Below are 8528 nucleotides of genomic sequence, written 5' to 3'. Positions count from 1 at the left end.
GGGACATGCTAACCCCGCCACATGCTGCTGTTTCAGTGCTCACTGATGTGAAAACCTTTTAACTGGACTTGTGGTCATTTTGAGGGTTTTTTAAAAGCCCCATCAGATGAATTTCAAAAATGTGCTGCCTTAAAGCCCACAAGAAAGTGTATTTTAAGAGTTTTCGAGCTTCAAAATTGTGACACACTAAGTGAAACTGGACAGGCAGGTGGGATGCAACATTGAGAGGAATTTGATTTGATTGTTGAAAAATGGGTGCGTCATAACATTAACGAGCAGGACACACTGCCTGCATGAGCAGTGTTTAACGGCACCCTTGCCAAACTTCTACGGCTTTCATGCTTGTGGTGTCCACACTGACAGCGTTGCTGCTGTGGAGCTGCTGCAGAGCTGCCTGCTGCTATGAGCTATTTCCACAATTTTAAGACAATATTCCACTCATTTAAGGAGCCATGCAACCACTACATCGTCAACAGCGCGGTCCTGCAAATGTTGACAATGTTAATAGTTTCATAATTTTGAGCTATAGTCTGTGCAGTGGTGTCTGGGAAGTGGAGCTGCAGTATTGAGTGCTCGTCAATGTAAGCACACAACTGTCAATCATGACGTCCGGACGATCCGCTTAACTTTTGAAAAGTTATACGATGCAATAACACCTCTTACAGCACCTGCTGCATCATGCCCAAGGGAGCCAGTTTCTACCAACAAGCGCATAGCCATAGCATCATGTGACCTATAAAAGCAAAAGAAAAAAAATCCATTGCAATTTTGCAAAAAAAAATTGATTTTTGGAATCGCCAGACATACATTCAAGCGTAAAAACTTTTTTACAATAAGTGGAAGTTTTTTTCTTAATTGACACGTTTCCATAAGGCATATTTTATAGTCGCAATTTCATTTTGTGTAATTTGAGGGTGAGTGGGAATCACCTACTCATGCAAATGACTGTTCTGATCCACAGGTCATGAAAAAGTGATATTTGGTCCTGCCCCTCGAAGTGTGATATCAAAACTAAAGGCATCCTCTATGATCTGAGAGATGCACCAGGCTTTAAACTTAAACCCATCTCACGTGGTATAAATAATGAGAGTCCACAAAGGGCGGGACGGCAGGGATGTGGATGGGTCAAACAAATTGGAATTTAATATAAGACTAAAAACAAGCTGATTTTTTTTGTCTTTTTTTTGGCATGTTTCGTTAAATAGAGGACCAATATGATCAGAAATGATGATCTAAAGGGATTAAAAAGGCATTTTTTTCATCTTGACTTTAAAGGAGTAACAAGGCTGTCATTTATGATACCTTTTGGAGATACAAGGTTTATCATCTCACAGGGAAATTTGACCAGTGAAATGAATCCTCAGGACAGCGGCTCCTTTGCAGATGACGGTGTGTCCCACTGGTCTGATGGTAAATGAGCTGTTACATAATCATTTTGTCTTCCCTCTCCCTCTTACTTTCTCGCACAAACATGATTAAAACCCCTGTCCAGACAGGATTAGTAATTCTGGGTCAGTACTTTTTTTGCTCTTATGAGATTTTTGTGAAATGGTCCCTTGGTAAAGGTCAAATGTTTTTTTATCTAACTGACGCATTTCTAGATTTTATTGCAGACAGCATTACCGCCTTCTGCAACATTTTTTCAGCAAACAAATGAAGCTCACATTCACAAATCACTAGAGTTGTGTCCACAATCACTGTTTGCCACCTGTTATTTACTTCTTGTCTGAATCTAATTTGAATGACAATATACGTCCTGTTCAAAATCATGGATGTAGCCACCATGACGCACCAACTAGTTTGTTGACTCCTATTTTTAAGTCTTAAGTTTGGCATTTTGGCTGCTGCCATTTTCATATTTTGGAGACAGAACAATATCTGGAAACAGGGCAAAATAAATATGCATTTTTCAAAATGTGAAATTATTCCTTTAACTTGCTCATGACTGCAACTGTCTGCTGACAAAAAAGGGATTAAAAAAAATACAAAATGTCTTTCAAACAGCCAGAAAGCCTGAATAAACAAATAAGATGTAATCTCAAAAGCGAAACAAGAGATTTGAATAAAGAGACAGTATAAACAATAAATCAGGTGATAAGATCAATGAATTGTTGACTGATTTATTTTTTTCATAGCACCGTGTTTTCTGCTGGCTCTCATCCTCTGGCCTGGTGTTTACAGGACAGCTAATTCTCTGATGATCCTTCATGAAAGCGCCAGGCGAGGCCACTAAGAAATTAGTGATGTAACTGCAGAGCATCTCCAGGCCGGCAGAGCCCGTCTGTGTTTCTGTGTTCATGTTTTGCCACGTGTGCCTGCCTTTCCTTCCATGTGACCTTTTGTCATTTTAATTTCTCTTACACTCTGCCTGCCCCATCATGACCTCACCATGCTTCCTGTCCGAGAGCACAGGTGACTGAAACACACACATGGTCAGAGGACCCAGGTGTGTGTGATGTAACAAAGAGAGGACATTTGGTATATAAACTAGCCTCACCATCATTACACTACACTGAACAATACATCTACTCAACTCGCTGCTTCTATAAACTGTCACTGCAGAATGTGGATGCAAATCTTTTACAGCAAACAAATGCAGAGAGAACTGACGTCATTTGTTAATAAGATTAACCAGATTTTTTTTTTTTTCACAGATTTTTAGCTGCATTTTAATTAACCCTTGGGGACTCATTTTACACGCTTTTCATTCTACATTTTTTTGACAATTTCCATGCATATGGTATCAACAGCTTGTGGAAGATTTTGTATATTTGTTTAATCTTGGAATTTCCAGCTTAGCTCCCACAATAAGTCTAGAATACACCGTGTAAACAAAATTGTTAAATTGATACTGTTAAGTGCAAAAGATGTGCCATTGAAACCCATTCAAACTGCAATTTTTGATCCCACAGCCATCAAAGCATGAAAACATGCATTGTATTATTTCTGGGTATCATTATGATCTTTTTTTCTTGTAAATCACACTCTTGTAAAGTATAAAGTATATTGAAAATCCCCCCTTCCTGTCAAGCACAGAGCAGACAGGAAGTCAGACAGCAACACAACATTAAAACATCCAGTTAATTTTCAGAATAAAACATCCAGTGTTGTTGATGTCAGATTGTATTTTACATAACTAAATCAACAAAATGTCACAATGGGTGAATCCAGGCCTGGAGTCAACTGGTCAGAGGTTTTCAGAGGTCACTATCGACACCACGGACGAGGAGAAGCTAATTATGGAGGTGGAAAACCACAAAATTATTATGACACCACAAATCCTTTTTATAAGGACACCCATAGAAAGGAAATGGCGTGGAACAAAATATTGGGAGTTATGGGATGAATGGTGAGTTATTACCTATTAGCTTCTGTACTGCTATAATGTGCGTGATCCCGTAGACCATGGGAACTCCTTGGTCTCGCCACTCCAGCTGATCTGGCAGTGCAACACCGTGCTGCATCCCAAATCACAACTAGTGGGAGTTGATGGATGAGGGAGCACGAAGCAAAACAGCAGCCGAGCTGTTCTGCAATACACATGCAAGCAGTGGAAATCTCTCTTTATAGCACTTTATCACAGGGGACAGGGGCTCAGGTTCAGTTGTTAGGCATGCAACACACTTTAACGTGAGAAGTGATGCCATAGGACAAATTTAAAAACTAACATATATTAATAGAAAAAGACATAGAAAACAAAAGTGTGTTGTAACAAGGGCACTAATCTACTCAGAGGAGGAGGTGTTTGAGCGTCACCTGGGGTCTATGCGTGCACATCAGATACTCCTCTCATTTCCTGACATGAACTCCTCACCTGACTGCTAACATGTCCTGTACATTATGACTTGATGACACCATAAGTTCCACCCTGTGATACCTTTCACTTCAAGCTACTGTCATGAAAAACTTTGAACTAACATGTAAAAACTAAAAAAAAAAACATTGACATAGGCTAATGATAAACCAGAAATTGAGTCATTTAAAAACACATCAATTACCCAGCAGTGATTGCTTTCCCTCGGGCTTTCATCTGAGAGTTTGGCTCGTGCAGCTGGAGTCGCTCCAGCTCTGTGAAACTTCCGGGCACAGAAAGATGAAGGCTCGTCTTTACACGGAGGAGCAGCCAACAACTCCAAACTCACAGTCCAAGCCAACTAGGCCATAAAAGGAACTTCACTCTACAAATCCAAAACTATCTTTACCGGCAGCAACCATAAAAAGTTTTTAAAAAACCACCAATTTATGCCACGCAGCGCTCTGCAGGAACAGAGACAGCAGCTCTGCAGCTCTCTGTAAGCTGACAGCCCTGATTAGACACAGGTGTGATAGTTTCCTCTAACGAGCCTCTGCTCACATCTTGTTGAATTAAGCCTCTGAATCAGCTCCTCACACTGGAGTTAATAAGATGCAATTCTTGTAAAAGTTTAACAGCTCTTTAAAGGGCTGCTCCACTATTTTTGTTTAAAAAATTTTTTTATGTTTAAAACTATTTATCCCCATTAATTTCTCAGTGGTTTAACCTGCATTCCATTTATATAATGCAAACTTGTTCTGCCGGTTACATTAGGAAAACATATTAGCTGCCAGCAATATATTTACTGCACTCTTAGAAAGAAAAGTTTCAAAAGGATTCATCCTGAAGAGCTGAGGTCTTCAGGACCCTTTTTTGAAGAAAGGTTTTTTCAAGGTATCTTTGAAAGAAAAAGAGATCCACTAAGAACTTGGTAGAAGAGAGATCTATGGGTAATGTAGTCAATTACTGGTTCCCCTGGGTGAATTCTATTAGAATGTAGAAGGGTTCTCAGTAAATCCGCTTGGGTGCGTTCAAGATGAAGCCCTTGGATTATGAAAGGTTTCTTGTTAGAATCCTCTGAGTGGGTTAAAGATGACACCCCTGGAATATACATGGGTTCTTGGTAGAACCTCCTAGGTGGGTTCTTGTAAGCACCCATAGAAGGTGGAAGGATTCTGGATAGCTCTTCCAGAGAGGGTTCTGGGCGGAACAATACATCATAGAACGGTTCTCTGTTAAACCACTCATAGGAAGTTTTGGAACCTTTCATAGATGGTTCTAGGTATTACCCGTTACTGTGGGTTCGAGGTAGATCCCCACTGACAAGGCACCAGTTGGAACCTTGATAAATGGTTCTATGTGGAACTAGGGCTGGGCGATAAAATGATAACGATTTCAAATGCGCTATTTAGCTTTTCCTTGAATTGAAATATGAAATGTAGTTGATAGAACGCATTTCATCCATGTGCGCTCCGCTCTAATTCTCCGCCAGTGTTTCCGTATATCCGCTCCGCTCTCACTCTCTGCCGGTGTCTCAGCCGGAGTCTCTGAATGTCCGCTCGCTCTCATTTGCCGCTGGTGTCTCCGCCAGTGTTTTCGAATGTCTGCTCCGCTCTCATTCTCTGCCAGTGTCTCCGAGTGTCCGCTCCACTCTCATTCTCCGCCGGTGTCTCCGCCGGTATCTCTGACTGTCCGCTTCGCTCTCATTTTCCGCCTGTGTCTCCGCCGATGTCTCCGAATGTCCGCTCCATTCTCATTCTCCACCGGTATCTCTGGTGTGTGTGTGTGTGTGTGTGTGTGTGTGTGTGTGTGTGTGTGTGTGTGTGTGTGTGTGTGTGTGTGTGTCTCCAACAGTGTCTCCGCCAGAGTCACAGTCTATAATCTATATTACACTTTATAGTTCCACTATAACTCAAACAGAATATTATTTTCAGCATTATTATTATTATTATTATTATTGTTATTAAGAAGAAGATAAGTGGGGGGAAAAAAATCCCAAAATAAAAAAATGAAATTGATTTTGGGGAGTTGTTGATTTTAAAGAAACATAAAGTTTCAACATATCTGTCAAAATGAATGTACAAATGTTCCATATTGTTGGTTTGCAGAAACTTGCAATGCCAACATTGATTCTTGTGATCCTTCCTCATACTGAGGTATCAGGGTAAAATTAAAACAAACAACAACAGCAACAACAACAAACACTATAGAGAGTCAAGTTAAAAACCCAACAGAGAGAAAGCATAACATTAGTGCTGTAATAAATTGTTCTCCTGGCGTCACTCTGATGAAAACGGGGTCTATTTTAGAACACATGCAACGTAACCTCAGCAAAGCACACGCTCACACGTGCACACACACACTCGCACATAAGTTCAGGGCATTTTTAGAACATTTGGTTTCCCATGAGTCACTGCTGCCCCTCAGCTGAATGAGAGGACATCTCACTGATTACATCAAAATAAACACACTCACGTGACCATATAAAGTCACGTTATATTGGCACATGTAAAAACTCACGTTCTCAGTCACACTGAAAGCCTGCAAACAATGTGATAAAAAGTATTGTTTTGCTGTTGTTGTGATGCTAAACAAAATGTGGCGTTCACAGTAACCCTGTTTTTTTAAAAGTTTCAACTCACTGGGGAGAAGTAAAGGAATGTGTGTGAAGACTATGGATGCATTGGGCTGCTTCCTGTACACATGCGTGGAACATGTGTACACGTGTAGTGGGGGGACAACAATACGTTAAATGACTGGAGGGTTAAATCATAAAGAAATCTGCTGGTGGGAAGGCACGGAAAATCTTGAGATATCCTTACATGAGGTAAAACAAAGCACAACAATGTAATTTATATTCTTTCAGGTCTCCCATATATTAAATGTATTTTTGTATAAAAATACTTTACAGCAAATGTAGTTAAACTGACAGATTTTGACCCCATCCCATTAATAAAATAAGTGCAAAATAAAGCCAGACTGAATAGGTCAAGATGCACCTGAACTCATCTTATTTCATAATGTAAGCTTTGATTTTTCCCAAATTTGGTGTGATAGTGGGCAGAGGGTTCCTCTACATGTGTGTTAAATAGAATATGAATATCGCAACGCAGTGAGGAAGTACTGTTCTGCAAACACAAGTGCATCAAATGGAAAATGGGACATTCCACTTTTGCTTTTGATACTTTAAGTATATATTAGTGCTCACACTTTTGCTGTTGAAATGTTGAAGTGCTCATGTTAAAGAATCTGTGTTTGACAACATAAACAGTAAAGACAACCAGCAAAGGCCCTTCGGGGTAAATATGTATCTAGAAGAACAGAGTGGGTGGAGGTCGAAGGAGCAGGCTCCTCAGGTGTCTAACTGAAATGATGATGTGCTTATATTAAAGAATCTGTTTTTAACCACACCGGCATCACAGCTCTGTTGATCAGACAGTCGCAGTGATGGGAGAAGTGCTCAGATCTTTGGCTAAATTAAAATGAGCAATTTGACAGTGTAGAAATACACTGTTACAAGTAAAAATCCTGCATTCAAAAAGTGTACATAGTAGTTCCAAGGTATGAGTATCAGAATATAAATAGTATTAAAAGTGTTCAAGTGTTCAGTGCTCATTTTGCAGAATATCACATTCCTGCGTGTTGTACTTGTATGAGTTTGTAGTACTGCATTTCTTAAGTGCATCAAGATATGCACATTTTGTTTTTAATACACGAAGAGGAACGCCCTGCAGACTGTCCTACCAAATTTGGATAAATCAGGCCTTGCATCAGGATATTACATGAGTTCAGGTGTATTACGATGCTAAGCGTCTGATAAGATCATCAAAACGATCCCAATACCCGACAACATTTTTGCAAAATAACAGGAGGCCAGGGCCCAGTTGTAGCAGCCCCACACGTCTCTAGGATTTTTGGACAATACTAGGATTTTAGGACATTTTTTAGGGTTTTGGGATATTTCTTGAATTTTAGGACATTTCAAAGATTTCAGGGCATTTTTTAGGATTTTAAGACATTTCTCAGATTTTAGGAATTTTCTAGGATTTGACACTTATCGGATTTTAGAACATTTCTAAGATTTCAGGACATTTTTTGGAATTTAGGGAGTTTCCAGGATTTTAGAATATTTCTAGGATTTTAAGACACTTAGGAAATGTATAGGATTCCAGGACTTTTCTAAGATTTTAGGGTGTTTCTAGGATTTTAGGACAATTCTAGAATGTAAGTACGTTGGGACCTTTGCTGGGACCTTTGTCAGTGATTGAGGGATCCTCTATTAGCACTTTTTTGATAAACAAGCTTTGTTTTGATGCTGTTTTGTGCACTGTGGCACCTTATGTATACTTAAAGTACAAAAACAATTCCCAGTATGAAATTCTTTATTTTTATTGTGAATTAGAAAATAGTTGGGGGGCACCAGGCACCCTTTCGAAGGCCAGATTTGGCTCACAGGCTGTAGGTTGAGTATCACTGAGTGAAAAGCTCCATTTGATTAGTAAAACTCTGAGTAAACAACACATAAAATGAGGCTGCCGTGTCCTCTAGATCCTGCTGACTTTGCCAGTTGTCAATTTTAGAGGAATTCTGACTCATTAGTACCTGAAGCCTTCATTACTGCACAATAACAGAGAGGACAGACAGTCGCTTAAGAGGCAAAAGGGGCTGGCGTCTGACCAAACGGTGGTTGGTTTAAATACTGAGATCTGCAGGGGAAATCTTTTTTCCAGAAACA

The 8528-nt window shown here is 39.8% G+C and overlaps 1 long non-coding RNA gene across 1 annotated transcript; it reads right to left on the bottom strand.

The window, feature by feature from the left end:
* Positions 1-3002: 3002 nt before the first annotated feature.
* On the bottom strand, positions 3003-4227 carry LOC148190279 (uncharacterized). The gene is made up of 3 exons (XR_015775366.1): positions 3999-4227; positions 3362-3530; positions 3003-3233 (listed from the first exon to the last, which is right to left on the bottom strand). It is a non-coding gene; the product is annotated as an uncharacterized LOC148190279 (long non-coding RNA).
* Between the last annotated feature and the right edge of the window lie 4301 nt (positions 4228-8528).

This window comes from Plectropomus leopardus, chromosome 2, assembly GCF_026936395.1.
Source record: "Plectropomus leopardus strain MGB_pleo_1.0 chromosome 2, ASM2693639v1, whole genome shotgun sequence".
NCBI lineage: Eukaryota > Metazoa > Chordata > Actinopteri > Perciformes > Serranidae > Plectropomus > Plectropomus leopardus.
The sequence above is the reverse complement of the archived record's forward strand: the minus strand, read 5'-3'. Positions and strand labels throughout refer to the sequence as shown.